Source organism: Camelus ferus, chromosome 9, assembly GCF_009834535.1.
Source record: "Camelus ferus isolate YT-003-E chromosome 9, BCGSAC_Cfer_1.0, whole genome shotgun sequence".
NCBI classification, from domain to species: Eukaryota; Metazoa; Chordata; class Mammalia; order Artiodactyla; family Camelidae; genus Camelus; species Camelus ferus.
The window spans coordinates 63,439,310-63,464,498 of NC_045704.1; the positions used below are offsets into that span (position 1 = coordinate 63,439,310).

A 25,189-nucleotide genomic window follows, 5' to 3' on the forward strand; every position below is an offset into this window, starting at 1 on the left:
GGCTGCTGCAGGATGTTATTTAAATTGATGTTCGTGGAGCAGCTGAACACTTAGCAGTTGAACCACAATGGGGCTTCGGGGGATGGAGCACTACTTGGAGTCTCTCCACTGCCAATTAATTTGAAGGAAAATACTTGCCATGTGGGGTTCTTGCTTCAGAGAAATAGCTCTGCTCCTTGCTAAGCCAAGTAATTTAAGCAAGTTGAGTGAGAAATGGACCCATGTGCAATTTTCCTCAAATTCTCCCCCTTGAGTGATATTAACCAAAAGAGTTCAGCATTGTTGAGCCTTGATGAAGCTCACCTCAGAAGGCTTAGACCAAATTGGAGGGTATTTGTGCTAATGAAGAGCTACAGGGGAACCTGTTGATCCTGCCCTGGCACTCCCATGCATGACTATACTTTTATACATTTTTCCTTACCACTTTATTCTCTTATCTGTTTTTACCCTTTGTTTTTCTTTCTTTTCTCATTTCTTCACCCCTTTTTGGACAGTTTTGTGTAAGTAATGGACAGAGGACAGGCCTTGGAGTCAGAGAGCTTGCATCTGAGACTAAGCTCTAGAACCAAGCTAAGTGACCTAGAAGATGTTAAGTCTAATCTCTTCACTTGCATAAATGTAGGAATAATATCTAATTTACTGTGTGATCATGAGGATTAGAGATAGTAAGTGTACTTCCTTAAAGGTAGAAAGTGTCCAATAAGAGTGGCTGTTATATTGTTTTTATTACTGTTGCTACAATTTTGTTTATGTGGTTGATTTGGGTTCTTGGAGCAGCTGTTAGTAAACTCTACACTGAGTTTCTTTACTCTACATACTCTTTACTATGATTATTTTTATGAGGTTGATTTTGATAGCTGATATTGAACTCTCTTAGTCTCTTTACAGCAGAGTATCCATCCCAAGATGCTTTGAGTGCTGGCTGCTAGAAATGCTCACATGATCTCCCTTGAGAAATGCCTGGGAACTTGCATCCTCCTATGTCTCCACTTCTCTAAAGATTTCTTCTCAGAGGATTCAAGCAACAAATCATCTACAGGAATTGCCATCTTATGCTTTGCTTCTAACATACTAACATTAGAAAATTATTTTTTTAATTTTTATTTTTAATACTACAAATATATCTTAGGCCTTCCACTAGCAACCAAAGATACAGCAAGCCCTCAGTTAAAGAGAATGCTAATCTATACTGTATCAGTTTCCCCTTCCTGGCTCCACTTCTGGCACGATGGTGTGCAACTCAGAATCACTCCTCAAAAAAACTGATGAAATTTTTTTAAAACACATTTAAAAATAGTTGGCCTTATGAGCATACACAAATGGAAATGCTGCTACAGATATACAGCAAATGAGGACACATTTACTCAAGAATATTTACTAAAGCTCCATAAAATGATGAGTCTTTAGTATTTGAAGATCCGTACTTTTCCCCTCTCCACTCATTGAGCTGGGAACTCCACCCAGACTTGTACAACCAAGAACACAAGTTTTTGACTCCCCCCAGGTCCTGGTTGGAGGGTTGTCTTCCTGGGAAGGACATGACATTAGCATTTCTCATACTGCCCCTAGATACTTGTTGCTGAGGCAAAGTTCTGTACTACTGCAGCCAACAGGTGGGGGCCCCATTCTTCCACCAAGTTTCCTCTCATGAGACAAAGGTTCTACCTTGGGCATGGTAGGACATTGAGGTCCCAATTGCTATTGACTCAGCTCATAGGACAGGGGATTGTGCCAAGGGAGACAAGCCAAGGACACCTGGGGCTCTTGCCCATATATCCACTGAGCACTTACTTCTTCAAACTGGGCTGTCACTTAGAATTGACCTATTGTTCCTTACTCCAGCACCAGAGTTGTGGCTCAGAGATTTTCCCTGGGAGGAAAGGCAGACCATAGAACAGAGAGCTCAAATTATCTCCCCAAAGGAGCCAACTTTATTTGCAACAGCATATGAAGTTCAAATCTAAGGGTGCTTTCAAAAACAGTAGAAGTGTTGGTGAGAGGCAATGGGGAGGAGACTGATAAATTCATTGAAGATACAGGCTAAATGATAAGCCAACTAGTTGCTGGAGAAAAATAAGAAACCAGCTGCAAGAACTAGAGTCTGAATAAATTTCAAACATTGACCATCAGGAACTGTCCCTTCATAGCAGCCTGAATTTGACTGGATTAGGGTGTAAATAATTTATTCTCCAGGGCATTGTTACGAACAATAGAGCTTTTAACCAGCAGTTAGTGGAGTTTCATAGGTTAGTGTGGTCAGGTAACTAGACAAACACTGCCAAAGTCCTGCTAAAACCTTGTTATCCCAGAGTGGCTGGGCATGTCCAAGGATGAATCCCTGAGGAAAAACATCAGAGGCTTTACCCTGTGTCTGTTTAGGGGATAGAGGAGGAAGAGAAGGGAATGGACATCACTAAAATAATCCAGTTAGTCTTTAAACAAGTAAACAAGCTAACAACAATGACAAGCACTGAAAGAGGGGAGAGATGAAGCCAGTACCCAAAGTTGCTGCAATATCTAAAATGTTCATTTTCCAAAAAATATGAGACATGCAAAATAAGCAGGAAATTATGGCCTAGATACCAGAAGAATAGCAGGCAATAAAGCCACCTGCAGGAGAGACCAGATGTGAGAAAAGAAGCCATTATAAATATGTTCAAAGAAACAAAGAAAACCATGATTTTAGAAGTAAAGCATGATGACAGTGTCACATCACATAGAGAACATTAATAAAGAGACAGAAATTATTAAAAATAACCAAATGGAAATTTTGGAGCTGAAAAGAGCAATAACTGAAATTTAAAAATTCACTAGATGGAATCAATAATACACTTAAACTGGCAGAAAGTAAAAGTACTTAAGAATAGATCAATAGAAATTATGCAATCCAAGAACAGAGTGAAAAAAGAATGAAGAAAAAATGAGCAAAGCCTCAGAGAAATGTGGGACACTAATGTATACCAACAGACATGTAAAGGCAGCACCAGAAGAACAGAGAAGGAAAGGAGCAGAAAAATATTTGAAAAATTAGTGGCTAAAAACTTCCCATTTCCTAAAAAATTTAAATCTACATATCCAGGAAGTTCAACAAACTGCAAGTAGGATAAACTCAAAAAGACCCATGAATAGACACATAGTAAAAATGCCAAAGAAAATCTTGAAGGCAGCAAGAGAAAAATAACTATGTGTATCATCAGAATAATAGAGGGCTGAAGGCAATAGGATAACCTATTCTCAGCCCTCAAATTTTAAAAAACTCTTAATCAAGAATCATATATCCAGCAAAATTATCATTTAAAAATGAAGATGAAATAAAAAGACATTTGGAAAACAAAATCTGAAAGAATCTGCTGCCAGTAGACCTACCTTACAAGACATACTAAAGTTAGTTCTTCAGGCTGAAAGCAAGTGACCCAAGACAGTAATTTGAATACACACACACAAAAAACAAAGAACACTGATAAAGGTAATTATGCAATTATAAAGGAGTATAATTGCCTATTTCTTATCCTTTCTTATCTTGTTTAAAAATCATAAAGCAGTATACATTTAATTGTATTTGTGGGCATATAACATACAGAAATGTAATATATTTACCAATAGCAGGGCAAAGAGGTTGGTGAGAACAAACCAACATTGGGTTAAGAATTGACTCCAGATGTTTCACTTGAATCCAAAGGAACAAATGCATAGAACCTGAAATGGAAAGAAGGCTAATATGAGAAAAGTTACACGTACATACTTGCTCTCTTTTCTCCTCTCAGCTTCTTTAAAAGACATAAAATTACATAAAGGAATAATAATTATAATGATGTATTGTTGGGCTTATAACATGCATAGAGATAACACTGCGACAAGAATACTACAGTAAGAGGGAAGAGAGAACAGAGCTGTGTGGGAACGCCGTCTCTGCATTCTCTGAAATTGCTGGTGTAATTGTGAAACTGTTTTTGATAAGACATATATGGTAAGGCCTAAAGCAATCACTAAGTAAATAACTAAAAATATATAGCAAGAAAATCATTAAAGAAGTTAAAAAGTAATATTAGAAAATATTCAATTAATGAAAAAGAAAACAGTAATGCCAAAAAAAGACTTGAGGTATAGAGAAAATAATAACTTAAATGGGAAGTGTAAATCCCATTGTTTTGCTTAGTTTTGTTTTTATGAACTCTGGATACAAGTCCCTTATCAGATATATTATTTGTGAATATTTTCTACCATTTTGTGGGTTGTCTTTTCATTTTCTTAACCTTAATTTTTTAATTAATGCCATCTCTTTTTTTACTTAAAATGAATGAGAGCAAACACAACATGTGTACAAATGTATAGATACAGGTGCTCTGGAAAAAAGGCATAAATACATGGCAAAGAAATGAGACTTGGCATTTTAATGCTGATCATGCCATCCTCAATGCCATAACACCAAATCTGTGCTTGCAACACAGTAAACTATGTGTATCTGCTATACCCTACTTCTCAAATCCAGGACTTATGAACTCAAATCAGAATTTGCCATCAAAAACTCAAACTTGAATTCCTGTACTAGGAATGTCTCCAGTAGAGAGCACTAATGTTTTTTGAATATTCAGTGTAAGTAGCTTTAATTGAGATAAGGCTTAGGAAGCAGTTACAGCCCCTTCCCAGCCCCACAGCCCTGGGGACACAGGACCCAGGCATTTACGCCACCTTCATCAACAGTTTACAGAGCACCCACTGTCCCCAGGCACCACATTAGGCCTTGGGATCCTGAGGAGGAAGTGATACACTCTTACCCTCAAGGATTTAAGCTCTAGTGAAGAAGACTGTCTCAATCCCCTAATAACCTCTCCTTCCATCAATCAAGGAAAGCATTTACTAACTAATCATGCACTTTCCTATCACAAACTACATACATATATGTAGAAAAGCACATGGACTGTAAGCATTTGAAAACAGTAGGTTCAGGAGGGCCTTAGAGAAAATCTAGTCAAAATCTCTCATTTTATACCTGGAAACTTTAAACCCAGAGTGGATAAGTGACTTACCCGTATCACGACAAGAGCTAAGATTAATACGGCACTTCCTATATGCCTAGAACTGCTCTAACAGTATTGTTTATTTAATCCTCACCACAACTCATTTTTGAAATACAAAACTAAGGCACAGAGAAATTAATTAACAACAAAAATCAAACAGCTCACAAGGGCAAAGTCAGGATTTGAATCTAAGTAGTCTTGCTCCAGAATCCATACTTTTAGTCACCATGCTATATTTAAGTAGCTATGTCTAAAGGCAGTCATGATTTTCTGACTCATGTTTTTACACTGTCTTGTTATTTTATACTGTCAGGGTTTCCAGCATCTCTAGAACCCATTGGTCAAAAATTATCAAAGAAATCTCAAGATATTATGGTACTTCAAAGTCACAAGATCCTCGATTTGGGGAAAATGGCTCAATTCAACGTGGATGTATATGTTACCAGAAGGTGAAGATGAAGACATACAGACATGAGAAATATAATAAGTAATCTTGTAATAAGTATTTTTTTTTTAGCTTACTTTGACAAATGTTGCCACTTGTGTCTCATTTCCTTGTTTTCCTGAATCACTTCCATGTACTCCTTCTCACTTCCAAATCCCAGTCTTTAAGTGTGTTGATTCTTCAATCAAATAAGAACATGTTAATGTAGACAGAGCTAGGGATTAAATCTTGAGAGGACCCTGCACTATACAAGATAGAGAAGATGTGCATTTCAGAAGCCTCAGACTTCATTTCACCCATTCATTTATTATCTAACAAATATTTATTTGGTGCCTGCCATATGCACAACAATGCACTGGGTTCTGGGGATGTGCTAGTCTATGTGATGGATGTGACCTTTACCCTCCTGAGGTCCACAGTCTTACAGCATTCCTCCAGAGTAAGTTAGGGATCCATAGTTAAGCACTTGTCAATTCTCAACCTGTTGGGCCTCTGAATGATGGCTGAGCTACAGGAGGATGAACAGAATGACTCAGCAAGACTGGGGACTGCTAAGAGATGCTGTCACTCTCAGGTGTGCAGACTACAGAGGAGAGAGCATGTTATTTTGAAATGACAGTAATACACTGTTTGAGTGATATGCATGAACTATAAAATAGTTTATAAATAGAAATTATTTGCATTATGATTATGTTTTGTCAGAATGCACACATCTTTTTTTTGTGTCCTTGAGGACCCTGAAGAGCAAAATATTGTATCTGATTATTGAATTGGTTAAGTAAATTAAGCAAATCCAGGGATTTTATTTGATAATCAAGTTCACTCAAAGATGAAGGTAAAATTGTAAAATTTACACCCACTTATGCATCTGTTTCCATCCTTTAGTATGCTTTCCCCTCATTTTTACTTGTAATCAATCTGTCTGTAACTCCCCCAGTTACACAGAGGCCTTTACCAGACACCAAAAGCTATTCTGCTCACAAAAACAACAGGCTTCCTTAAGCCTTAAGTTCTTTAATTTGCCCTTTAGTCTCAATTTCTCTGAGAAATCTGGGAAGTCCTCTCCACTTTAGCCCACTCTCATCTACCGATGTAAGACCCAACTACTTTTGCCCTTCAATTTTGTAATGAGATAAAGGACGCCTGATTTATTATCATACTGCTCTTTTTCATAAGGTGACCTGGTTACATTCAGCTATTATAAAGCATATTTGAGTCATAGGCTCTGAACCATGTCAATATCCTGTACTAGGAGATTTTACTCAGCCCTGAATTTGCTCATATATCCAGCTACATATTTGCCTCTATTTTTTTTTGTTGTTGTTGTTTTTTTGGTAAGCATGTATCTTTTTTTTAAACTTTTTTTTTATTGAGTTATAGTCATTTTACAATGTTGTGTCAAATTCCAGTGGCAAGCACAATTTTTCAGTTATACATGAACATACATGCATTCATTGTCACATTCCCTTTTGCTGTGAGCCACCACAAGATCCTGTGTATATTTCCTGTGCTACACAGTACAATCCTGTTTTCCTAGTCTACATTTTGAAATCCCAGTCTGTCCCTTCTGTTTGCCTCTATTTTTTATTTAAACTTTAAGTTTCTTGAGGGCACATGTTTATTTGTTTTTATATCCTCCAAAAACAATTTGGTGGAGAGACTGAATTGGAGATAAAGAAGTTAGCAGAGATAAATTAGTAGAATAAGTGGATAATTGGAAGGTGTGCCTGCATTTGGATACATAGGATTCAGGAGACAAAGCCAAAGAGAACTGTGGTGTGGGGACACACTGGGGTTTGGTTAGTTAGTCCTCACTGATTTATCATGTCCAGCCTAACGGTCCCTGGAGGAATGCTTGGAGACTTGTGGACCCCAGGAGGGCAAAGGCCACATCCATCAAATGGACCAATGTATCCTCAGAGACCAGTCCAGTGTTTTGCACACAGTAGGCATAGAATAAATATTTGTTGGATGATAAATGAGTGGTAAAATGAAACGAAGTCTGAGATATCTGGAACATGAAATATTCCTATCTTCTTTTCTGATATAGTCCAGGATAGTTACATTAAACACATAGAAAACAGAAACTCCTGCCTAGACTGTTAGTGGCTTGCCCCAGATCTCACGGCCAGAAGAGCCACCAGCAGAACCCAAGATACCAATTCTCATACACTTTCTGGCACATATCTCTTTTTCTCTATCTCTAAAATGTTCTGAATCTTGTTCTTTTACAATTTATTTTGATTCTTAAAAAATTCTTAGTAAATTATACACACACACATGCGCGCGCACGCACACATTATGTCCTAGTCTTAGAGAATCAGTTAAGGTTAGAATTGAAGTTCAGTATTAAATGTGTATTACAATTAACAGATAGCCTAATATTAGGCCAAGAAACACATATGCACAAATACATACACACACAGTCATTGAGGAACAAAATGTGGGAGGGGGGTGGAATCAAACTCTGGCTGATGTTAGACCTGGGTTACTTCAAATCAAAGAAATGAAAAAGTTGACTATGAGGAACCTCAGAAACCAGCTGCTTTCACAGTATCAGGAAAACTTTTGCCCAGATTTCAACATGGTCCAGGGAACACAGATTGAATTCTTACAGGGATCCCAGCAAGCACTGTCTCAGTCACTAGCAGAACCCATCAGGGCTTTTTTTATATCACTTCACAGGAGCTAAGGAGCACCAACTCTGCTTTAATTCTAAGCTTTCAGCCTGGCTTCACTTGCAAATATTTTCTTAGAAGTCTTCATTTTATGGATGGGAAAGAGACAATAGTCAATAACTGGCTGGCTCCTGTGTGGCAGATTCCAATATGGGACCCAGATGACAGTACATATTCTTTAAATGGGATGCATGGGAAACTTTCAAAGAAATATTTGGACATCTTCCCAGAAGACAGATTAGCTGGAGATGGCGGGCATCCTGCTGCAGGAAATCGTGTTTTTCCTTTGAAGAAGAGCCTGGAAGATCACCTTCCTAACACTTGTCATAAAAGGAAGGGATGTCATATAGTTAAGGCAGAGGGTCAATCAGCACAGTGGGCTGAGAACACAGAGTAATTGGTCGTGAATATTTAAGACTGGGACCATGATAAGGGATCAGCTCACACAGAAGTGCACAGCTGGCCTTGCACAATTACAGTTTCTAGTCAAGCTACCTTATTCCAAAAACACTTGCAATGTCGACCTCATCCTGTCCTTGGACTTCTCACCACTGAGCTCATTCTCAGGGGTCATTCTCAGAATTTCTCCCAGGCCCGAGGAGAGCTCACGTTAAAACTCTGCAACCAGGAGATTGAAAAGGTCAGGAAAACATGGTGAAGTCTCTGGCCAAAAGTAAATAACAGTTCTCCCTCAGTGACAATATGCCCAGTCATGCACAGCTGGACCAGGGGGTGACTTTCTGAGAATGCAAAGCCATGAATGCCTTCTCACTTTTGTTCTTTTCTTCTGACCTGATGTCTCAGTAGGACTAACAAACTTGAACCCTGGTGTTGAGAAAATATTCCAAAGTAGTATTTCAATTGAGCACTGTAAAGCTAGCCAAACTTTCCCAGACCCATGTTCCTATGCTCCTCCTTCAACCCTGCGTGGCCCACCAACCTCTCCTCCCCTTTCAGGTGCTGCATGCTTCCCCTGTAGAGTACATACCTCTGAGAAAAGGAATAATAATTCCTGTTTACCTTCGTATTCTGCCTCACCTCTCCAGAACTCCAGTGCTTTCTTTTATACACTGTAGACTTTCAATGTTTTAATTAATTTAAAGAAATAGAGAATTTTCCATTATCAGAAATAATTTTATAATACAGAATTGGAAAATAACTGTTAATACTGGATAATATTCTGTCTTCCATTAATCATAAAAATTTTCTCATGACACAGAAAACTGAACTCTTATCAAGGCAGCCACATGGGAGCATAGCTTAATGCTGATGACACTCAAGGTCTCTCTCTCTCTCTCTCTCTTTTTTTTTTTTTATTTTTTGGTTTGGTTTGGGTTTTATTGTTTTGTTTCATTTTGTTTTTCAGGGAATCAACTCAGAAAGGCCCTGCCAAACCTAGGAGTGAGTTGATTGTTCCATGTAGGTCATGCAGTTCAATAACACAATTTGTAGTGATCCTTTCATTTCTGTTATTTGTGACTCTGCTTGTGCCATTGGGCAGAGGAACCGGCCACATTGCTGCTCACAGTCATCTCCTTTATCATATGAATGTGAGGAGCCTACCACTAGATATTCCCCAAACCAATGGGATGCTGTAGAAAACAGAGTATTTCTATGTCTTTTTCTTCTGGATTTTCTCAGGTTACCAGAAAGAGATTGACTGAGCCCTGAGGGTGGATTGGTCATTTTAAGACAATATTTGGGGCAGATAAGGCAAACATATAGAATTTAGGTCTTTCTAAACATCAGACTCTTTCTGATTATTATCACCTGCACTGATCCATCTCTTCATGTAAGTAGTACTTGGTTGTTTTCTATGTGTTCACCTAAGTTCTGAGCTGCTTGAGGTCAGAAACCAAGACTGATGCTTTTTTGATATCGTGCTTGATATCTAGCATACTGATGGGCACAAAATGAGTGCTTAATATTTATGATGAGACTTCTAAACACAATTTTACACTTTGACAAATTTGGCTGTGGAAATAGTGACTGAGTCTTTTAGAATTTTCTATGAACAGAATAATTGACTTTCTTTGATCAAAATAAATTGATCGAGGGTCCCTTAGAGAATATCAGATATTCCTCTAAGGACTTGAGCATATTTCAAGACTCTACCTGTCATGTTTTCAAAGAGATTGCAATGTAGTCAAAAAACTGTGAACAGGCATAAAACACCAAGTGGTTTTGTATTTCTCATTATAAGGCCTACCCTGGGATGCCAGTAATTTCTGGTTCCTAAATATTCTCTTTTCTTTTGGGGCCCGAATCATGTGAGTAATATTAAAGTTCTTCAAGAAGAGCGTTTGAGGTTATTCAGTTTTCTCCCCACTGTAATGCAGGCAGCAGTTTATGTGAAGTGAAACAGGAGGAAGAAGAAACAAAGAAACATCTATTTGATGCTACAGTTTCAGAGGAGGATTCCCAGGAGCAATATCCCAAGTTCAGAAGCCCACTTTTTCCAGTGTTAGTAATATGTGTTGTTACCATGGAGGGTGATTTTATTAATGAGAAATGGAATAAAATAAACACATTTATAAGCTACATATTTGAGATGAACCCAGAGTTGATATGGTTTTAATAAACTTGAGCACTTTATCTTCCTGCTAATGGTGACTTGGGTTACCAAGGATGGGAGTCACTTTTTTACTCATATCCTCATTGGAATTGAAATCTTAACAGATCACCTAGTTTATAATCTCTTATTTTATAGATAAAGAGATTGACTCCCAAGGACGTTAAGTGACTCCCCCAAATCACATAGGTAGTGATATTGCTGTGACAGAAGAATGCATTCTCTGTTCATAGATTTGGAAGGGGAGAGAATATTCCTTTCTAAATATTCAAAGACACATATGGGAAATTAGACATTTTCAATTTTTAATGTAATGACTTCACAATGAGTATTTCTCATAACACTCACTTCTTCCCCTGTTTTATGTTTAATTCTGTAGCTTTTATTGTCCCCTCCAGATTGTAGTCAGTTTGAGGACAAAACCCAAATCTAAGTTACCTTAAGAAATCTGTCCATAAACTCATACTCTCATCTGTCTCACAATCATAAGCTCAATAAAAATTCTATCGATGACCAAAGGAAGGGATGCTCTTTCAGCCTTTCCTCCAAGACTCAGGAAGAACAGGTGCCAGCTCAGAATGGAGTGGACAAAGATAGAATAGAGCAGTGTCACTCCTTTTTAGGGTAATTCAATCCATAGTCCTAATCAGTCTCTGTCAGACAAATCTCTGTCTCATATAATGCAGTTGTGCCGTTTATTTTCATTTATACAAACTGATCAGATATGCTTCAAATGCTGAGTTTTTTATAGTTTTTATTTTATTCCTTTGGGAGGTTCCTGTAAAAACTTTTTTTTTTTTTTTCGTTAAATGGGAGTGTGATCCCTGTAGCAATCTGGAGATAGAGATGTTGCCTAATTGAATCAGAGTGTTGAGGATGATAGTCTGTGCAAAAAGAATCAGTTAAATCTGGGGTGGGGATGAGAGTAGGGGTTGAATGAGGAAAACAGAAATTTTAAATCCCCCAAATTCCTGGGTTTGGAGTGTTTGTTTGGTAAGGAGCCTTCCTGCTTTTCAAAGGAAGGCCACTCAACTGCAGAAGGAAACCGAGCGGGGCAGTAGGCGGGTGGACCGGCCATAAAACCCCCTTTATGAGTAAAACTAGGCCCCTCTGCCATGATGCTCCCTCCCCATCTCGAGGATAAGGATTTATGAGAAGCGGATGCTACTGGAGGCCCAGAATCCTAACTTAAGCCGCTTAGTTTGGTACAACTGTAAACTGCCACGCGGCCCTGCAGCCTGTCTAAGCACGCGGTGTAAGAAAAGATAGATTTCTGCGGGTGAGAGTTAAGTTCGCGCCTGCTCCCAGTCTTCCCTTGGGCTGCAAACCCATCTGTAAATAACAAGTCGCTCAGGATGCACACGTGGGAAGGCGGCGGCCGACACCAACACCGGACTTCCAGAGCCCCTCGCATGTGCGCCTGGACAGTCCTACGCCTCTCTCCCGACCCTCTCCCCGCCCGCGAGAGGTGTGCAGCCGGGCCCTGCTGCCCGCGCACCGGCGCTCGCGGCGGGGCGGCCGGGCGGCCTCGTGGCGCGCTCCCGGGTGACGGCAGCCGCGCTTTGTTCCCAGCGCTGAGCGGTGAGTCACCGGCCGCGCAGTCCCGAAGCTCGGCAAACACTCGGGCCGCGGCGGCTGCGAAGTCAACAGCAGGCGCAGCCACCGAAGCCGCCGCAGCGCGTTCTCCCTCTTCCTCCTCCTCCGCCGCCGCCGCCGCCGCCCCGGCGCGGCCCCCGCCCCCGCCCAGTCCCCTCCCCCTCCCTCCGCGCTCTTAGTCAGCGGTTCGCGCCGCCGCGCCCCGATTGGCCGCCCGGACGCGCCGCGTCACAATGGAGCCGCTCGGAGGCGGCGAGCCGGGCAGCGCTGGGGCTTCCCGCTGAGCCCGCAGCAGCCGGCGGCGAGGGAGAGCCGGCGCGGGGCGGCCGCCGGCGCGCCCGGAGCGGCGCAGGGCGCCCGCCGCGGGGAGCGCCGGCGTCCGGGGCCGGAGGCGCGCAGGTAGGTCGGGGCGGGGCGCCCCCCGCGCGGAGCAGGAGCCGAGCCGACCCGGGGGTGGAGGAGGAGGACCGGGTGAGGGGACGCAGCAGGTGGGGCCGGCCGAGCAGGTGCGGGTACCTGTCCCCGTCTCACCTGCGGGCCGGGCCTGCGGGCAGGTGGCTGGGCCAAAGCGATGAGGCGCGGCTTTGCCGCTCCCTGGTCCCCGGCAGAGAGGGAGTGATACCCCGGAGGGGACCTCTTCCGAGTGCTGGGGTCATCTGGGGCAGGAGGAGTGGGCGCCCGCGGCGAGCAAGCCCCTCTCTCCCCGAGCCCCGTCGGCGCGGCAGCGGAGCGCGAGTCCTCGGGGGGTGCGGGAAGCGGGCTCCGGGTCCCCGGGCTGCAGTCTCGCCCTCCCTAGGGGAGCGGACCTCTCCGGGGGGCGTCTGCGCTGCGGCCTGTCTCTTTTGACCCCTGCCCTGGCGCTGTTGGTTGGCAAACATTTTCTGCTCATGGGAAACCTTCGATTGTTGGCCTGCGATATGATGGTGGTGTCGGCGTTCGTTAGGGCGAAGGGAGCAACCTACACCCGTTTCGAGAGAGAAGCCGAGAGTTTCCTCCGGCGGGGCTGCAGCGGAGCAGGTGCTGAGAGACCGGCGGGGAGGAGGCTCGGTGCTGGCTCGTCACTCTGTGTCCTCAGCTGACTTCCCGAAGTCCATAGGTCGCCTCTAGTCGGATGACGTTGGTGGAAGCTTTCTTTGTGGTCAGAAAGGCTCCCTCTCAGCAGCCCCCTTCCCGCCTCCCGAGAGGAGGGCAGATAAATTTTAAAACAAAAACCTACCCGTTAATTTTCTTGAATAAATTTGCCTTGCCAAAAACTTTTAAAAGTCCGTGAAAAGATATCAGTATGAAAATTTTAAATTGCAAATATGTGACCAACTTAAAATAGGCAGTGTTCACTGCTTTCCAAGAGAAAATGAAATGGCATGTTTTTTTATCAGACTGTTAGGTCTGCTAAACCTAAGTGTTAGTTTGAAGACACAGAAGCAACCAAACTGCAGTATAATTAGTTAACAATTCCAGTACCCTCCATGTGTTCAGATTCCACCTCCTGAGACCCCAAAATGCTCTTTGGTTTGTGAGTGCCAAGATAACTTTCTTTTGCCCCGGCTTTCCTAGTCAATAGCTTCACCCTTGAAGGAATATGAAATGGCAGCCAAGCGCACAAGTAACTGGGTCTGTGTGAGTGAAGAGTAGAAGCGCTGACGTGTCTGACGTTGCTCTTCGTTCAGGTATGAAGGGCGCACAGCTGTCACTGAGTGCACGGCTGAGTTACGGCACTTAACCCTACTTACCCCTCTACTATTAGAATTAAATTTACAATTCTTTGAAACTTGTTCTGTTTTTATTCATTTGGAAAGGTGTTCCAACATGTCCAGCCTAACATGAACATTCTTACTTTGAGAGTGATTTCATTTTCAATGATTTAGATTTGCTGTTAAGATTTGCTTTTTTAAGACCATTCCTCTCCCCATTGCTGTTTCAGTCTTCTGAATCCTTAGAAGGAAGCACTAATATCAGTTAAAATGAAAAGTGCCCTAGTCAATATAACTGGAAAAAGATATCATGTCTTCCAAGGTTTTATTTTGTTTTTTAAAATTTATTTTTAGAGCAGTGTTAGGCTCACAGCAAAACTGAGAGTAAGTGCGCAGAGTCCCCATATACCCCCGCCCCCAACTCCTGCACAGCCTTCCCCATCATCAGTATCCCCCAGAGTAGTCCATCTGACACATCGATGAACGAACGTTGATGCATCATTCTCCCCCGCAGACCATATATAGTCTGCATTAGGGCTCATTTGGTGGTGTACATTCTATGATGCATCCACCATTACAGTATCATCAGAGTGTGGTACTATACTGTATTATCACTGACCTAAAAGTCCTGTGCTCCACCAAAATCCACTGTGCTCCACCTATACATGCCTCCTTCCCCCACCTACCCTTGGCAACCATTCATATTTTTACTGTCTTCATAGTTTTGCTTTTTCAAAATGTCATATCATTGGAATCAGTCTGCAGCCTTTTTGTATTGGCTTCTTACACTTAATATTATGCATTTAAGTTTCCCTCATGAATTTTTATGGCTTGATAGCTTATTTCTTTTCAGTGTTGAATAATATTCCATTATCCTTCCAAATTTTTTTAGACTGTGTGGGCATTTTCCTGCAGTGGCTTGAAATTAGTGATTTTTTTGTTTTGTTTTGTTTTCTGGGGTCGAAGGGTGGAAATATTTTAATATGTAGAAGATTCTTGCTTAAGCCAGTTTTTCAAATTTATAAACAAGGTTTTTTTTTTTTTTAATTTAAAAATTCTCTTGATGGTACTTGAGTATTTTTATATTCCTTTTTGATTTTTTACTGCTCATTCAAAAATAGCCTGTTTTGTCTAATCTCTGAAATTTATTTAGTGTCTCTCACATTGAAGTTCCAAATTTTTTTTGTTTGTTGTTTCTCATTTCCAGCATCCATCTAGCATACACTGATAACATCAGGGAAAATATACACTTAAGATTGAACCCAAGACCTCATGCAAGCTAAGCACTCACTCTGCCACTGAGCTACCCTCTCCGCTGGCAGCATGATTTTCATTGTCTTCTATACAGCATGTTCTTCTCTGCTTTCCTGACTTGGGGAGTACAGGATGCTCTGCAAACAATTCTGATCTGTGACCACTCAAAAGAAATTTGGGAGGTCCAATTATAGCATAGAGTTTATTTAACTAGCTGTAGAATGCATTGTCATTTCTGTCATGTCTGCTTTCACATTGCCGCCTTTCCTTTTTTTTTTTTTTTTTTTTTTTGCTATTACCCACTTGTATTTTATTTCCCATCTATATTTTATAAATTTCCTGTATACATTTATTATGATTTAGTTGTGTTTTTTCCCCTTCTGCTGTTTAAAGTAGTGTCTTTGGCAGACATAACAACTTATCTTTCCCTTTCTGGACTATTAAGATTGATCTCAAATAAAATTAGGCCTGACTCCAATCACTGGATCTCTGCTAAGTTCTTATCAGTGCTATTCATTTAGAAACTGAACAAAGGGTAATAATAAACTCCCTGTTCTATGACTTCCCCTCATTTAGGATTCCACTCAATTGCAACACAATTTATATTCACTTCTTCAATGCTGTTGTGAATCTGTGTAAAGGAAATGAATAAAAATGAGTTGTCAGGGCTTAAACTTTAACCTTTCTTTCTGCCTTTTTGGGCTTTATGCTGTCTTTGATATGGGTCATGTGACTTGGCTTGTCCCTTTCCAGACTGTGCATCTTATCTCCTGCTTCTCTGATTTCAGGGTTCCTTGTAATTCTTCCTTATCTATTTCATCCTGTGGCCATTTCTAGGGCTCTGTTCCACAGTGCCTCCTCCTCAGTCAGCAGTATCTTTCAGAGACATTACCAGCTGCACAGCTTCTGTTTCTTTTCCCTTCTCAGCTCCGTGCAGGTCCCTCTCTGATGGAGACTACATTCTTGACTGTCCAGTAGCATATTCCCTTTGATTGTCTCTTAGGTATGCAGAATTGCGAGCATATTCGAACTTTCCTTCTTTTCTTCTGTCAAATTCTTGTCAGCAGTTTTACACACACACACTCTTCCCCCACCACCAATCTTTTGCAGATTATAAGCAGGAGTTCTTCAGGCTTCTGCCTAAGAGGGTGGACTTTGCAGACTGGTGGGCCTGGGTTTGAACCTTACATGATCACTTTGGATAAGTTTCTGGATTAGTTAAAATTAGCTGCCAGTTACAGAGACTGCAAAGAACAGTGGCATAAACAAAGTGATGTTTGTTTCTCTTTCACATTAAAAAAATTTCTAGAGAGACAATCCAGAACTGGTATTATGATTTCACAAATCTCCTGAGGCTTAGGCTGGTTCCACCTTTTAGGTTTGCTAAACATCAGATGAGGCCCTCAATCTCATGGTCCTAGATGGAGCTTTATCCATCACATGCAATGTAGAAAGGAGGAAGGAAGGAAGGGAAGGAGACAGAGGAAGGCAAGAATCTGTGGTCTCTTTTTTTGTTTTGTTTGTTTGTTTTTAAACTTTTTTTTTGAGTTATAGTCACTTTACAATGTTGTGTCAAATTCCAGTGTAGAGCACAATTTTTCAGTTATACATGAACATACATATATTCATTGTCACATTTTGTTTTTCGCTGTGAGCTACCATAAGATGTTGTATATATTTCCCTGTGCTATACAGTATAATCTTGTTTATTCTACATTTTGAAATCCCAGTCTATCCCTTCCCACCCCCACCCCCTTGGCAACCACAAGTTTGTATTCTATGTCTATGAGTCTGTTTCTGTTTTGTATTTATGTTTTTGTTTTTGTTTTTGTTTTTGTTTTAAATTCCACATATTAGTGATCTCATATGGTATTTTTCTTTCTCTTTCTGGCTTACTTCACTTAGAATGACATTCTCCAGGGACATCCATGTTGCTGCAAATGGTGTTATATTGTCAGTTCTTATGGCTGAATAGTATTCCATTGTATAAATATACCACATCTTCTTTATCCAGTCATCTGTGATGGGTGTTTAGGCTGTTTCCATGCCTTGGCTATTGTAAATAGTGCTGCTATGAACATTGGGGTGCAGGTGTCATTTTGAAGTAAGGTTCCTTCTGGATATATGCCCAGGAGCAGGATTCCTGGGTCATACGGTAAGTCTATTCCTAGTCTTTGGAGGAATCTCCATACTGTTTTCCACAGTGGCTGCACCAAACTGCATTCCCACCAGCAGTGCAGGAGGGTTCCAAGAATCTATGGTCTCTTAAGGAAATTTCCCAGAGGCTGTCATACACTTCCTGTTACATCTCATTGACCAGAATTTAGTATTGTGACCTCACCAAGCTGGAATAGAGACTGGGGAATATTGTCCTTATTCCAGACAATACTCAGCTGAAATGTGGGAGGTTCACATCCTTAGAAAGAAAGGGGGAAAGGAGCATCGGAGTAGCCAAATACCAGTTATTCTATACCACTTTTTTCTTGACTGTTATTACCCATCTCACAGGAGTCTTAGGATTAAAATAAATGTTACTATGAAAGCATCTAATACAGTATCTAGCATAAAACAAGCTTTCGGTTAATGTTAGTTAATATCCCTCCTTATTCCTTTTTTGTGAATTTTCTCATTTCCCTGCTACCCCATCATTGGCATCCAAATTCTATTTTAAATACTTGCCCCAGTTGATGGTACTAAGCTGTAGTCTTGTACCTTTTCATGAGAGGGAGCAACAAACACATTATTATTCAATGTCAGCATTTATTTTTTAGCTTAAAGTATGGCTTAGATTTAAGACATAGCTCTTGGAATCAAATAGACCTAGATGTGAATCCTGGCTCTGCCGCTTAGTCAGTGTCTAACCCCAGCCTCTTGCTCCCTCCATTTCCTCATCTGTGACCTGGGGTAAGATTCAGATATGAGGATTAAATGAAAATAATAGAGAGAGAGCGCCTGACAAAGTAAGTGGTAGTTTTTCTTATCTTTTTAAATTTGGCCTAATCTGGGTGAACCTTTTTGAAAATGAACTCTTATTCCATTAAAAAAAAAGTTTTAAAATTGGTCATCTCCATACATATCCAAATGAGTGTTGTTAAATTGTTAGTCAAACCTTTTGATAATTGTCTCCAAAATCAGTTTAAACCCAAATAGCAGCAAAGTCTTTCTTGTATTTTTTTTAAAGAAAAAAACAGCATAGCTGAGCCTTAACCTTATTTAGCCTTGATTTGAATGATTTTTGGCAGATCCACTCTTAGAAGCAGAAACATTTCCACCAATGAGTATATTTCATAGCATCTTTCCCCCAGTGGCTAGTTGTTAAGCCCTACTGTGTGCCAGAAGCTGTGCTAGTTTCTGGGGACATATTGGTAAGCAGAAATGCACATGGTCCCTGCTGCTGTGGAAGTTGCAGTTACTGAGGGAGACAGGTGAATCAATCACTGAAAATAAATGAAAAATTGCCATTATTAAAGCTGTTAGGAAGGAGACATACCGGTGCTGTGAAAGTATGTGCGAACATCTTATGATCCGAGGTTGAATGGTGATTTTAGGAACAAAAAATTGGCCAGTGAGTTGAAGTAAAGAGATGTTATGGGCATATGGTTTGAAATGAGCTCAGACACAAGGTGAGCCTGCCCTTGGCATGGACCAGAACATGCCACAGTCTCCAGCACCACTCCAAAGAATGCATTTCATGGTTTGGGGCCGTCTTTAAGTGCCCATGACATGTAACTTCTCAGCGTGCTGCTCTGAAAGGGGCTGCATAATTTAGGAATAATTTAATTCTTTCACAATTTATTCATGTTATATTGACAAACATTAAATTCACATACTTTTTTTTTTTTTTGATACACCAAGCACAGGCATCTGACAAAACTGGCCGTAAAGCAGGCTCTTTTCAGACAGGGTCCGAGGTGGATCTGCATCGCCCTTAGCGGGTGGAATTGGAAGCCATTTGGCTGAACGGGGGGCATATGAAACACTGTGGGCAGAAGAACAGGTAGCCCACAACGCAGCAGTGGAAGGCAACCACGGGGTGAGAGGTGTGAGCAGCGTGTGCCAGAGAGCGGGCGGGACCGTGCTTGGGACGGCCCACCTCAGGGCCAGCAGGCAGCCCAACACCCGTCTCTCCAAGGTGTTCCAGGTCCGCATAGACAAGAGCCCAGCTTGGCACCTTGGCAGTGGGGTGCCGTTTCTCCTTGTCCTGTCCAGCTGAGCTAGTGGGGCATCCTTGGGGGGAAATGTCGCCTCTGGCCCCTGGTAGGGCTTGGGGTTTGGTTGGAGGCTCTGCTCCTGTGCACCATGTCAGGGCACGACTGAGCCTCGGGGCAGAGCCGCCTGCCACTGGGCTGCAGGCGCTTTCTTGTTCTAAGCTGATACGTTTAGGGTGAATTCCATTCGTCTAAAGGGTCTAAAGTTCATCTGTCTAGGCGAACCTAAAGGAGTTTGTTCCTGGCCCTGTTTCAGTGCGGGAATAGGCAGCTGAGCAGTGGCTTGTCTTCCCAAAGCAATTGTGAGTCATGATGCCGTTTCTGCAGGCACAGTGTGTGCGTGGTGGGCGGGTTCCCAGCCTCCCCGAGAGTATCTGTGCTAGGCAGCACTGCCCTAAGGGCCCGCAAGCCTTTCCCCTTCGCCCTCCCAGGAATGCCACAGGAACTGGGACTTCCCCCAGCTCCTCACTTGCCCTGTATGTGGAATTCCTCCCTCAGGGTGCACCAACCTTGTTTTGACCTCAGGGACTTCTCAAATGCTGTTCTCTGCCTGGAACATTCTTCCCTTAAGAATCTGCATGACTGCATCCTTCTCAATGGAAGGTCAGCTTCAGTGTGACCTCAGGGATACTTTCCCTGATCGCCTAGATAAAGTGTGGCTGCCTGCCCCCATCACAGTCCTCGGGCCTGGGTTTATTGCTTGCCGACCTGTTCATCTTCTGTTCCCCCCAACACAGACACCAGAATGTAAGTTCTGTGAAAGCGTGGGTCTTGTCTCCCTGGTTTACCTGCTCTTAAGCCTGGAATGGAGCGAACTTCCCAACCTGCTGCATGTGATAGTGGGCAAAAAAATTACCTGCCTCGTAGAACAAGTGGGGCCTGGAGTTAGGGCGCTGAAGGTACTTTCTCTCCCTGAAACTTGTGATTCATCTTTTGATTCCATCAAACATCAATACCATTTACCCAATTACATAACCCAAAAAACTTAGAACACATTTTGGGCTTCTCTTTGCTTTGTTCCCCCCTAAACTACTCCTTAAACAATAGTAACCAGTTTGTCCAGAGGCCACATCCTTAAGGTCCCTCCCTTCAGCACCCTTTCTTCACAGCCTCTTGACTGCCTTGAGTCCTGCCAGGACCACCGCTAATTGTCTTCCAGCCAGCAGTTCAGTTTGTAGTCTTTCCCCTCTTCCACCTCCCAGATCTGTCACCCACACTGCAGGGAAGGCAAATTCCACAACCACTGCTGCTTAGTTTAATAATCGTGTCGTGACTTGCTTTGCCGCAGGATCAAGTCCAGATGCCTTGGAGACCCACATAAGACAGTCTTCCTCTGTGTGCTTCTGCAACTCTCCAGCTTCACCTCTCGCCCCTCTGTCATTTCTAAGTCATCAGTGCACGCACCACGCACACAGTGTGCACAGTCACGCACCACGCACCAGCCATCCCAGACTGTTTGCGGTGCAGGGAGGAAGGCACTAGGTTGCCAGGTGGCTTCGCTCCCCTCTGTCTGTGGTGTTCACATCGCCTTGTCAAACACCTGCCCGTCTTTCAAGAGTCAGTTCAAGTGTACCTATTCTGAAAGACCATTCCAGACCCTTGCCCTCTGCCCACCACTTCCAGGAGCTCCTCATTCCTTTCTCTGCACTGGCTCTGAGCCTGCACTAACCCTCGTATAATCCCCGCGCCAGAGACCGTCTCCGCCGCCTGCTCGGTGCTCCTTCGTGGTGAAGCTACTTTCTTCATCTCCTGAGCTTCCTGGGCCAGGCATTACGCTCGGCACGTGAATCAACATCTGGAAAAGAACTGAGCAGTCAGATTCGGTGTGCTTACTATCTAGTCCGGGGCTTTGTTTCAGTAAGACACTTTTGGCTGGCATTTGAAAAATTGAAAGACCTCCTTGAAGGTTAGAGGTAGGAAGAAGGGGTACTGTACACGTGCTGTTAGTAGATGCCAGTTGGATGGCCGAAGTATTTTGTCAGTGAGCTGGCGTTCACTGAACACTTACTGTGTGCAGAGCGCTTGATTTGGCCATTTGCAGGGGATGCTCGAGACAGCTTTCGGACTTTCCTGAAATGACTCTGGCTTTATCTTTTTATTGTATCAAAACGTTAGATGGTCGGCACAGGTTCTTGGCTTCCAGGCACTTTAGAACAAAGTGTCTGAATGTTTTTCATCCACTACCTCTAAAAGGATTTTGAAACACTGTCCTTTTCTCATCCAGTTTAAAAGTTAATATCAAAAATTTTTATCTTGATTTTAAATAGTTATAAAAGATGGTGCTTCTGATATTATAAACACTGATTTTTAAAAACCACTCTTTTTAATGTACACAACGGAAGCTAAATTTAATACCAAAGTGGTTTTGTCTCTACCGTGTCATCCGTGTAAAAACCACATTGTAAACAGACTCTTCCAGAGAAGCCGGGAGTTTTACACAGTTGTTTCCCTCGTGGAATCATTTCATTCCTCTTCTCCTGTAAAACTTAATCCCCATACAATGTTCTTACGTTTGAAATCTTTTACTTATTACCTGTCATACTCTTGTGACACACATGTACACATACCAAATCTATTTTTTTAAGTTCTTTTGACAATAAGTTTCTATACTTCAAATAAAATTTCATTTGGATTGAGTTATTAATTTTGACTAACATACAATTGACCAGAACAAGTATATTAGAATTTTGATGAATAATTATTAAGCATAGGTAAAATTTTGCTGGAAAATAATTTCTCAGTGAGGTGCCTGGGGCTTTAAAATAGCTTGTTTATGCAGAGGTAAATATCACGTATGCTAAAACAAGATAGGCTTCATAATCAAATCAAGTGCTTCTCTTTAAATGTAAATACTTGAGACACATTATTTTACTGCATAAATGAATATATGGGCATGAAGGCAGTATAACTCCACTCTGCTTTTAAAACTCCTGAGGTGTATGCCAAAAGTTACGTAGCGACTGACCACAAAAGTGATTGTCTAACAGCTTGATAAGGTCTTCTTCTAGTGCTGTTTGCAAGCAAGGACATGGATGGATATTTTCCCCTGACTCCCAGAAGGATTTCTCGGTCTTGAAAATCATTCTCTTTCTTAACATCTCTCACCCTACAGGTATTTCAAATGACCTTCGGCTTTGGGCCCTGGAGATTTTCACTGCCCAAGGCAATGCACCGTAAGCAGTCTCCTGATAAGTGAGCTGTTTACCTTTCTTCTGGAACGTGGGGAGAGGATGGCTGAAAAGGGAAAACGGGAGATGGCCAGAAAGAACCAGCTGGACATCAGGGGTTCTGAAGCAGATGCTTTTTAGACAAGGGTTAACTGGTGATCTGGAAAGGGATTCTACCAGAGTACCCTTCCTTCCAAAAACAAAAGGCCCCCAAACCCTATACCCACTTTGAAGATCAGCTGGTTTGGGGGGCTCAAGAAAACTTTTCAGTCAAACTGACTATCAACTCTTAAGGGGGAAGGCCTCTAATAGACCAGTTTAAAGATTTCTTCTTGGTGGACAAGAGCATTCATTAAGGAAAGAACATAGTTGGAGCTTATGACTCTTTTAAAAATACTTGATGGAAGTTAATTTGATACCAAAGTAATTGAATCACCATTATTTGTTTTAAGAACGTATGCTCAAACTCTCCTAGAACATTTAGAAATAGTACATGAATTTTTAATACTCACTGTTAGATTAGACACAAAAAGAATGCTGGTAAGGATCACCAGGTGCTTGACCGGCAATCACCTACGGCAGCAGTAGGTGACTTCTGAAAACAAGTTTTAATCCCACTGAAAAGAAAATTTCTGCGGTGTTTCATCGGGAATGCTAATTTCTTTCCAAGAGGAGGTTGTGAATTACATGCAAAATGGTTTGGTCCCAGGCTAGGTTTGGGACGCTGTTTTCTTTACAGAGCACTGCAGTCTGAAGGCAGAGGAGGTGAGTCTGGCTTCGTGCCACTGAGTGGGACGCCTTCACTGGGTCCTCCCGACACCTTGTATGTCAGGACTCTGTGCAGGTGTCCCCCGTCCCCTTGCCTTCTCCCGACAGCTTATAGTAGATCTCTCCTGAAACACTTCACAGGAGCCCCCACCTCATTACTGTGTTATACATTTGCGCATCGCTTCTCTCATACCAAAGCATTTACACTCGCATTTATTCTCCTGATGACCTGTGGGAGATGGAGCAAGTGTTATCCATCCCCATGATACGGACGTGGACACTGAGTTAATAAGGAGATGTGCGGCTTGTCTCAGCAGATGCCACACGTGAGTGCAGATCTGGCACCTGATGAGGCAACTTCTTCTGCAGTATGCTGCCGGCCTCCTTTCCCCGGATGTGTTATTTTATAGAAGGCTCTAAAGATTGGAAAACGTGTCTTAAGGTGAGCACGTGAAGACTGAGTAAGATAGATACGCTCGTGAAGTGCTCAGTAGAGTGCGCGGCTCTTAGCAGGCCCCCAGATTTTTTACAAAGAGAAAAAGAGTATTTGAATTTTGGGCCTGCCATGCTTTGTGTTATGGATTAAAAAAAGTTCATTCATTATTTTTTGAGCAATTCATATTTACCAGGCATCTCACCAGGCACTGGGATCTATATGCAACTATGAAGAAAACAGAATTCAAACCCAACAATGAAGAAGACAGAATGAGCCCTTTTTGGATGTAGCACACATCCCAGAGGAGAGAAGAAAGGCAGTAAGCAAATCCGACACATGATGTCGTGTGCTAAGAGCGGAAATGAAGGAAAATGAAGCAGGGCAGAGAGCTAGAGAGTGGCTGGTGGCGGGGGTTGCACAGGGTGGCCAGGAACAGCATCCCTCAGCTTAGGGTGAGGACTTTTGGGAAGACCTGAATATTACGCTCACTTGAGTCGGAGCTCAGAGCCTTGAGTTCATGTGGATAACCTGACTCAGTTCATGGTATTCTAGACTTGTGCGAAAGAGACCTTAGAGAGTATCTCAGTTTTTACATCGCACATGCATACGTAGCCTTGAGAGTCTTTCCCGGAATAACACACATGCATAACATTTTAACGTGCCTTGACACCTCCAGTTCACACCCCTGCTCTATTTCAGCTTTTCTTTTTGCTGACAAGACATTAAGGTTAAGACATCAAGGTAAGAAGCATCCAGTGGCAGACTGGTTTGCAGCTGAGTCAAGGGCCTACGAGTCCCACAAAGTTGCCCATTGCTTTTTTCTGCTAAACTCGTAGGTTGCTAGAGTGTTAAACTCTCTCAGGTTAGTCCATAAAGCATCTCCTGCTTTGTTTTGTATATACACCATTTTTATCTGCATGGCATAAAACCTCCCCAACTAGCTCATGCAGCTAGTGTGTCTCCTTTTCCTGTTTCCTGACCAGTAACAACATAAATAATATCCCAAGTATTCCAAATGTCCTAGAAAATTAGGACCCGGGCTGGTGGCAGGGAAGGAAAAAAACAAAAAAATAAAATGGAGATCTTGGAGCGGGAAGAATTTTCTCACAGAGCTGATAGGGACTGACAGCGCCTTTGAAGGTCTCTGTACAGACATCAGAGGGGCTGGAGATGGGAAAGACCTTGTCCCAGTTTCAACAGGGACAGCGACTCCCTGGGGGAATAACAGCCACCCCACAACCCCACCCAGGGATTTCCTCTTGGGCCGTTTTTTACAAAAGCTTGGAAGACAGAGCTGTCTCTTTCAGGAAGATACTCACTGTATCAGCTTATCTTCCCAGCCACGCTTCCTTAACA

At 42.3% G+C, this 25,189-nt stretch overlaps 1 protein-coding gene and 1 long non-coding RNA gene across 3 annotated transcripts in view; one reads left to right on the top strand and one right to left on the bottom strand.

The window, feature by feature from the left end:
• Window positions 1-459: 459 nt before the first annotated feature.
• Window positions 460-10,233, bottom strand: LOC116665874. The gene is made up of 3 exons (XR_004322631.1): window positions 8,637-10,233; window positions 5,541-5,641; window positions 460-3,696 (listed from the first exon to the last, which is right to left on the bottom strand). It is a non-coding gene; the product is annotated as an uncharacterized LOC116665874 (long non-coding RNA).
• Window positions 10,234-12,519: 2,286 nt separating this feature from the next.
• Window positions 12,520-25,189, top strand: part of LRRC8B (leucine rich repeat containing 8 VRAC subunit B) — a 63,081-nt gene continuing 50,411 nt past the window's right edge. The window contains exon 1 of one of the 2 annotated variants that reach the window (XM_032487033.1): window positions 12,520-12,708. The gene's annotated coding sequence lies outside the window, so the exon portion shown is untranslated. Of the gene's footprint in view, window positions 12,709-23,076; window positions 23,840-25,189 lie in introns of those variants that run through there. The other variant, XM_032487034.1, reaches the window with a different exon arrangement.